The following is a 9,143-nucleotide window of genomic DNA, read 5'->3' on the forward strand; positions in this document are numbered from 1 at the left end:
AGTACGACAAACCAACAACTAAGATTACTTAAGAGGCAGGCCAACTAGTGGAGGGGAGTTTATACTTCCAACAAGAAGGTGGGCTGAAATGAGAATGGAAAACCAACTAGTTTATACCTCCTACAGAAAGGTGGTCTGAAATCAGAATGAAAAACCATCTAATCTAAAATATAAAACATCGGAGAACAATGTTGCTATTGTGGGCATACTATTTCTCTTCCAGCAAAGGAGCGTATTGCTTTTCAATTATGGAAGAAGGTCTCTTGGATTGGAGAAGTGAATGACCTATGCATCCTAAAAACACTTGAAGGGTGTAATAGAAAACTCAGAATAGAAGCAGATGGTGATTGAATACGTGAGTGGCTTGAAAGTTTTGTTAACCTTCATGTGTCTAGTCAAGGCGAAAGAGTTCATGGTATAAGTGGTTCAATGTTTTATAGGTCTGGGAACAAGGTAATTGTTGCAGTTCACACGGGTTTGCACACGTGGGAGAGAATTCCAGTAAAGAAATCATGAAGTTGACCTTGAAACATATCGGCCCGTTGGAAAACGACACGGCAAAAAAGAGACCGGGATGTAAGTTATGAACATGCTAAGGTACAAATGGTGTTAGGAGATAAAACTTTGGTTTGGCTAGTTACATTGGTTACTCACAACCATTGAACTCAAGGTAATGTTGCTATTAACATTTGGAGAGCAAGAAATATGGAAGTTTAGTGTTATTTGAAAGTAAATGATGAAATGACTTGACTTTAGAGGTGGAAAAAAAAATCCCCATTTAGGTATAGCAAAGTTTAGAGTTGGATGGCTGTATGAATTTAGTTTTAATGATGAGGTTGTTAAAAACGGTGAGATGGGAAACAAATAATTCAAAGGATCAGGAGGTCGACTTCAGTTTTTGGTTAAACTGGGTAACGATAAAGGTAAAGTGTTTAATTTGGAAATTACTTTTAGATTGTATAGCAACCAAGCTAGCTTGTCGGAGAGCTGTCAATTATGCAACTCATATTCAGAATGCTTAAGGCATTTGATGGTGCATTGAAAGTTGGTTAAATATAATTGGTCTATCATTACGAGATTTGGTCAAACTTCCTAGACATGCGCACTCGACTCTCGGGTTTCACATTCTCGCTTTGTTTAGAAAATTATAAGCTCTAGATGGAAGGCTGAAGCACACATACCTAAGGGTTCGTTTTGTATCAATTCAAATGTCCTAACACTACGACGGCATAATGGCATATACATATCATTTTGTTTAGTGTTTTACCGGAGTCATAATGTCTATCTTAGGATGCTTTATTTTAAACGCTAAATTTAACAAGTGTGATTTTATCACGAACATTAATTTATTCTTTCATAAACTCTTGTTTTAACTTTTAATAGTTAAATAAAATCTTACTCGAGGTAAATAAAATTTCAATACCTCGCAATTTAATTTTTGTTGTTTAGTTTTTAAAACCATTTTAAATTATCTTGATCGATTTACTATACTTGTATATTTTAACCCCTAAGTCTAAACAACCACAAGTTGCAAATCAAGCCATATGATGTTTGATATTGCTAGAGCCAATTAGCAACATCAAACGGGTCAAGGGGACAATTTTAAAAATTACATTCTTGTATCCGCTCGCACTTGCTTCAAGATACCCATCACCTTCTCCGTGACATCTTTGTTCCTCTGGTTCTTGATCTTCACTTTTCCATCTTAAATCTTGTTCTTGGCTTGGCTTTATTAAATTACAATTATTATAAATTGAAAACTAACCTAGCTATTACAAAGATTTTAAAACAACTAAAAATACATCCATAAAACAAACCAAAAAATGCAAAACCATATAAACAAACACAACCACAGGTCTAGGGGCTTGATTTGCAACCAACACAATAATTCAAAAATAAGAAAACATAAAGGTAGCAATCTTTTGCCACAAAGTAAATATAAATTGCTTTAATCGGTTTTAACCGTTAAAAGTTTTAAAGATTCGCAGAAGTGGCTCCAAAACTACTGTCGGAATTCGTACACAAGTTTATAAATTAACTATTTCATAAATCTTTTGTGTACGAACCATTCTTGACCTTCAGTAGTCCAGATGCGAATACAATAAAACTTAAATACACAACCATAGAAAAGTAAGAAACTTGTACCTTTCGGGTTTGTAGAAACTGCACTAAACTGAAACACCATGGGACAACTCGGTTTTCAAATCCAGTAACGAAAAACATCACACGAGGCAAACACCCGAAACTGCTTCTGGCCGATCACGGCCGAAAGAGAAACAGCCGGCTTCCTTTGCGCGACGGAGCTGCCAGTCTAGGTTTTATCCAGAATTTCAAGCCAAAACCTCGTTAGGTAATTGTGGAATTCTGTAAAACTACCAAAACAAGCAATTCTTAGAGATAAAGCCATCACTACCTAGTAAAAATAAGTTAGAAAATTGAAGAAAATTGATATCTTTTAACAAAAAACTTACCTTTTGGAGCTGCCAGTCTATGCAAAAGTGGCTGCCATAATCTTGATGTTATTTGGTGATGTGAATGCATCAATGGGTTGTCTGTACTTTAGAGTAATAGCATCAAAACTGCTCCAGTAACCGAACCGATTAGATCAAAAAAGTAACTGAATGCTTAATCTGTTCATCTTTACTAGTTAAGTTTTGTATTATTCGCGATAAATCCACTGTTGTGACAATCATAATCGGCAAAAATGATTCTAAATTTGTAAGATTTTATACATTGCAACAAATAAAGGTCAAATTTTGAGAAAAAAGATTAAAAAAGTGTCAGATTTTAGACAATTATACCATGGGTGCTACTATACACACAACAATGATGTGCTATATAGACATCACTGAGGTGCCATACGGACACTACGGCCATACGGAGCCGTATGGTAGGGCAAAAAGTGGTCAAATGGGTCGTTTTGATAATCATGCAGACCGTTTGATAGGGCGAAAAAGGTCATACTGTTCGTATGAGGGCCAAACATATAGCCTGCATGATTTTTTTTGACTGAAATTGACTAATATGACAATTGATGACCTTTTTTGTCTTATCATATTGCCCTTACGAAATCCTACAGGCCTATGATAGGGTAAAACAGGTCATACGGTTCGGACGGTGGCCAATTAGCCAAATCATACGAGCCATATGATCTTTTGACTTACAAAAAAAAATGACTGATTTAACCACTGACAAAATCCATACGGGCCGCTGTGTGACCTTTTTCGCCCTATCTTATGGCCTATACGACATCATACAACACATCTGATGGGCAAGCTGGTGTACACTTTAGGGGATGGTGTGCCGATAAAGTCCATTATCAAGTTGAAACTTTGAGAAAAAGTGTACCTTTCCTTCATCTTCATCATCTAGATTTATTGATCTAGAGCACAATTGTAACAGTATGAATTTGTGGTAGGTATTAAACATTTTAAAAAAATAAAGAAACAGATAAATAAAAGTTTTGCAGATCGCCTAAAAGCAATTTGGTTCTTGGTGATGGGTGCATATTGAAACCGGTTAAAATTAAACTGAACTGCCAGTTTATAAGCGGTTTGAGAACAAACCGAACCAGATTCGATCTATCTAGTGTGTCATTTATTGGTACTCTCACATGGACAAAATCATACTAACAGGAAGTTCGATTTAGTTACCTGATTGGACGAATCAGAGATGATGAACCGAGTGGTTCTGTTTGATTGGTGTCGCCAGAAGGGGTTTCACATAGAGCAGTAATGCATTACCGCGAACCTGCAAGAATGGAAAACCAATATGATTACAAATATAAAGATTATTAAAATCACATATAAAGGTAGTGCAAGCAGCCCAAGAAAGCCATATCATTTATTGGAGGTTTCCTAAAGTTTATGATTTGTTTGTCAAGTTTATTCATGATTTCATTGGGTTGAAACGAGTTTAGTAAAAACCCAAACTACCATTAGTCATAATTTGATGTATGCGATACATTCCAGAAAATTCAGATTTAATCTAAAAAATTTTGACTAAAAGGGTAATATGGTCTTTTTTGGAAAATCTGGGCATGGGAAAGAATTGGGTCAGTTTGAAAGTTTCTCAAATTAGACTTTTATTGGGTCAAAACTTCTAGTTGGTGGGTGTTGACTTTGGTGATGCACTGATCCTATGCACTTATTATGAGTATGCTAAGGGAATGAAGTGGGTTATACAGTTATCGGGAAAACTAGCACCTGGTTAATAGATGGCAGTTGGGCCTATAAAGTAGGCACCAAATGAAGTTGATCTTGGAAATTGAATTCCAAGATACAGATTTCCGTTCTTATTGTTGAAGGATAATTTGACATACTAAAACGTGATTACAATTTGCAGAAGCAATCTGAAAAGGTTTTTGCAATTTGTGGCAGTTTTGGGCAACTGATACAAATTCTGCGTGGGTGGTTTTTGTAATCATTTGTACAGGTCACAGTGGAAGTACAAGGGCATTTGGGATATGGGTTGGTTTATTTAATAAGTTTGTTAAGGTCAAAGAACATTCAAGATAACTCGAGTTATTTCCCGTCAAGCCCCTCATACAAATAAACTCAAACTAAAGTCATACCTGAACAGAGGCTGAAGCTGAATCAGCGGCATAATAACATCTTCTGTCATAAAATGACCTGCACTGAAATGCTGAAAAAGTCAATAAACTCTTAGAAAAAATATCCACAGTAAGCTGATTATGTTAAAATGACAAACCTTAACCGAGCGGAAGATATTTCATTCATATACATGCAGCAGCACATACATCCACAGTAGTAAGACTCAGAGCATCATTTATGATGTTAGCACCTCCATCTCCGACGTGTCACACAGTCACACCCCAAAAATGAAACCAAAGAAGCTGGAATAGTATCGTATCAATACAATAAATTATGCTAATAAGTTATTCAATCTTAGCAGGTAAACTACTATACTTTTTTCTCAAACTAACATGTTTTATATTGTTTTTTCAAACTTGAAATAGTTTAGTTTTATGTTAAAATGTACACAAATGTAATTTCATAGTAGGCTCTTGCTTAAATATATATTTTACTAAACTGTGTATAAAAATTATAATAATAAGAATGAAAAAAATAATTAAAATATAACAATGGATGTTAACGTGTGTATATGTAATAAGAGGCTACTATAGAAATCTAATCTATGGCGAGAACAAAAGAATATAAATTGTTTAATTTTCTATTAATGTTTCATATTTTTTTGGAATTCATAAATCTTAGATGCACGCACATATGTTATATACATAAAAGAATCACTAAGCAAACTTGCAAAAAATTGTTAAATGAAACAAATCAGTTTAATGATTACATATATACATATAACATACTCATGTGCATGTATGAAGTAAAAAATTTTAAAAAAATATAAATCACTAATTAAAAAACAAAACGATCTAGTTTGCTTTTTCGTTCTCGCATAAACTAATTGTGCTATAATGAACCTCACCATTTGCATACTTAAAATCTTCAATTTTCAAGTGATTGACCAACATGCAAAACACAACTTTCAAGCGTATAGTTTTAAGCAGAATATCACAAGGCAATCAAGATATGAAACTAATCTTGGAAAATAAATTCTATATACAAAATCGGTAACTAATAAGCACTATTCTGTTATCTTATTGGTTTTTTCAATGATGGATGATTGAACAAAAAGAGGTATGACCATTAACCTATAGTTTTCACTATTCTGATATCAGGGACAATAATCCAGCAGTTAAAAGCTATCACAATAGATCGCTAGTCGGTAATTACGTCTAATAATAATCAGTTAAAAACTATTACGACTTAAAAGCTTCTACCGTAAGTACCCTACGATAATTCACATGAGTTTATCACCATAACATCAATCATTATTTACTCCACGTTATTATATTTACTCTTACCGTATCGTCTATCATTAACTACTTAAAAGCTATTACCATAGATCACCGGTCCGTAGCTACGCCTAACCGCTACCATAAGTCCCTTATCATTATTTTAATGAATAAATTAAACTACTTAATGCACACACACACATATATATATATATATAAATATAAGAAGTTTACTATAGACCACTAAGTTATTGCGAGAACAAAAAGAAAATCTTAATTGTTTAATTTTTGATTAATAATTTATATTTTTCATCTGAATTTATACGTCTTAGATGCAAACACATATGTTACATACATCAAAAAAATCACTAAACCGACTTGCAAAAAATTGTGAAATGAAACAAATCAGTTTAACGATTGGAAATATATATAACATACACATATGCATGTACGAAGTAAAAAACTTTGAAAAAATATAAATCACTAATAAAAAAATTAAACGATTCAGTTTGCTTTTTGATTCTCGCATAAACTCGTTGTTCTATAATGAACATCATCCATCATATATATACAACATATAAGTAGCTTATAACATTCAATTTACTCCACATTAATACTAAAGCATATTTCATCGGCTATCATTAACCACTTAAAAGCTAATATCATAGATAAGCGGTCGGTAATTACGCCTACCTGCTACCATAAGTCACCTATAAATGAACAAACAAGTGTAACCCTAGAAAGTAATGTCAGAACAGAATTTACGATTTTAAATCCTTAGAACTCAGTACCAACTCTTTAAAGCTATAACTGTAACCCTAGAAAGTACCAACTAGCTTAAACTAAAAACACTAAATAGAATTGTAGTAACCGTAAGTAAGTAATATCAACAACAGAGTGAGAACCGATCAAATCGCAGGTAGGCCTTATTTACGAGAACCGTTGAATATCTACTGAGTTGTGGATTTTATCGAATAAAAATCCGTGCGTAATCGCAGAGTTTAGACGAACGTAAACCGAGTAATCGCATAGTTTAATCGAAGAACAAATGGAATGGAATCGTTTGAGAAATCAGAGTTCAATTGCTGGGTTGTGGTGGAGAATCATTTGAGTTTACGAGAATAGAATAGAATTAAATCGCATCGGAGAATGGATCTAATTGCATAGTCAGAAAGCCGGACTTAATGACCGTTGGAGTTTAGGGTAGGGTTTTTACCAAAATCAATAAATTCTTAAAAACACTATCCATAGTAAACTAATTATTTTCAAAACAACAAACCCTAACCGAGGGGGATATGTTTCAAACCTTAGCATGCAGCAGCACATGCATCCACAGTAGTATGACTCAGAGCATCCGTTATGATGATTAGCACCTCCATCTCCGATTTGTCACACACCAAAAATGAAACCAATGAAACTGGATTAGTATCGTATCAATACAATAAATTATGCAAAATATCACAAGGCAATCAAGATGTGAAATTAAACTTGGAAAACAAATTCTAGATCTTAGTGATGCTTTCACTATAGATACAAAATCAGTAGCTAATAAGTACTATTCTGTTATCTTATTGGTTTTTCCAATGATGGATGATTGAACAAAAGGAAGTATGACCATTAACCTATAGTTTTCACTATTCTGATATCAGGGACAATAATCCAGCAAACAAAAGCTATTACCATAGATTGCTAGTCGGTAATTACGTCTATCAATAATCACTTAAAAACTGTTACCACTTAAAAGCTTCTACCGTAAGTACCCTACGATAATTCACATGATCTTATCATTAACTACTTAAAAGCTATTACCATAGATCAACGGCCCGTAGCTACGCCTAACCGCTGCCATAAGTCCCTTATCATTATGTTAATGAATAATTTAAACTACTTAATGCACATATATATATAAATATAAGAGGTTTACTATAGACCACTAAGTTATTGCAAGAACAAAAAGAAAATCTTAATTGTTTAATTTTTCATTAATAATTTGTATTTTTCATCTGAATTTATACGTCTTAGATGCAAACACATATGTTACATACATCAAAAAAATCACTAAACCGACTTGCAAAAAATTGTGAAATGAAACAAATCAGTTTAACGACTGAAAATATATATAACATACACATATGCATGTACGAAGTAAAAAACTTTGAAAAAATAAAAATCACTAATAAAAAGATTAAACGATTCAGTTTGCTTTTTGATTCTCGCATAAACTCGCTGTTCTATAATGAACATCATCTATCATATATATACAACATTTAAGTAGTTTATACTTTATAACAATCAATTTACTCCAAATTATTACTAAATCATATTTCATCGGCTATCGTTAACCACTTAAAAGCTAATATCATATATCAGCGGTCGGTAATTACGCCTACCTGCTACCATTGACTGCCTATCATTGAAAAAACAATTGTAACCCTAAAAAGTAATGTCAGAACAGAATATACGATTTTAAATCCTTAGAACTCTTGAAACCTATAACTGTAACCCTAGAAAGTAGCAACTAGCTTAAATTAAAACACTAATTAAATATAGAATCGTAGTAACCCTAAGTAAGTAATATCAGCAACAGAGTGAGTTAGAGTGTACGTTAGAGATCAGAGATTCGAGTTTCTTACCAGATTTGACGAGGTGCAATCACAGCTGCTGAGAACCGATTGAATCGTGTTGTTTACGAGAACCGTTGAATAGCTGCAGAGTTGTGGAATTGATCGAATGATAATCAGAGGATGGATTTGAGATTAATCGATGAGTTGTGGTGAGAAATCGCAGAGTTTAAAACCGAGTAATTGCCGCAGAGTTTAATCGATCGCAGAGTTGAAAACCGAGTAATCGCCGCAGAGTTTAATAGATTTTCTCACCGGGTTTGAAGATGGTGAATCGCTCGGAAAGATACGTCGTCGGAAAACAAACTGGATTTGATAACCGTTGGTTTCCCTCCTATACTTTCCTATTTCTTCAAACCGACCCTTTTTTTTAATATTATATTTAGTTAGTGGTGCATTAATCATGCCCGCTATTATACTAAAAACCATACCTTATGCATCATGTGTGGGTTAAAACGAAGTATTTGAATACCCTATTTACTGGTATAGAACCGATTTCGGGGACGTGTATTACCTAGTATATAAATCGGGTCCGGTTCCGAGTACGAGTTTTGGTATATAATGCTCATTGGTATATTAGTTGTCTGTTTCATGTGTCATTGCCTTTTGTTTTGACTTTATACTATGGTTATTCACGAGTTGAGCCCAAGTCGTCGAGCATGGGTGGGTTCAAGCTCGAGATCGAAATTAAA

General features: G+C 33.8%; 1 long non-coding RNA gene across 1 annotated transcript; it reads right to left on the minus strand.

Moving 5' to 3' along the window:
• Nucleotides 1-3,501: 3,501 nt before the first annotated feature.
• LOC143554222 (uncharacterized) lies at nucleotides 3,502-4,992 on the minus strand. The gene is made up of 3 exons (XR_013138966.1): nucleotides 4,711-4,992; nucleotides 4,574-4,636; nucleotides 3,502-3,750 (listed from the first exon to the last, which is right to left on the minus strand). It is a non-coding gene; the product is annotated as an uncharacterized LOC143554222 (long non-coding RNA).
• Between the last annotated feature and the right edge of the window lie 4,151 nt (nucleotides 4,993-9,143).

Source organism: Bidens hawaiensis, unplaced genomic scaffold (assembly GCF_021521415.1).
Source record: "Bidens hawaiensis isolate Kalapana, Puna unplaced genomic scaffold, B.hawaiensis_p1.1 tig00017568_1, whole genome shotgun sequence".
Classification (NCBI taxonomy): Eukaryota; Viridiplantae; Streptophyta; class Magnoliopsida; order Asterales; family Asteraceae; genus Bidens; species Bidens hawaiensis.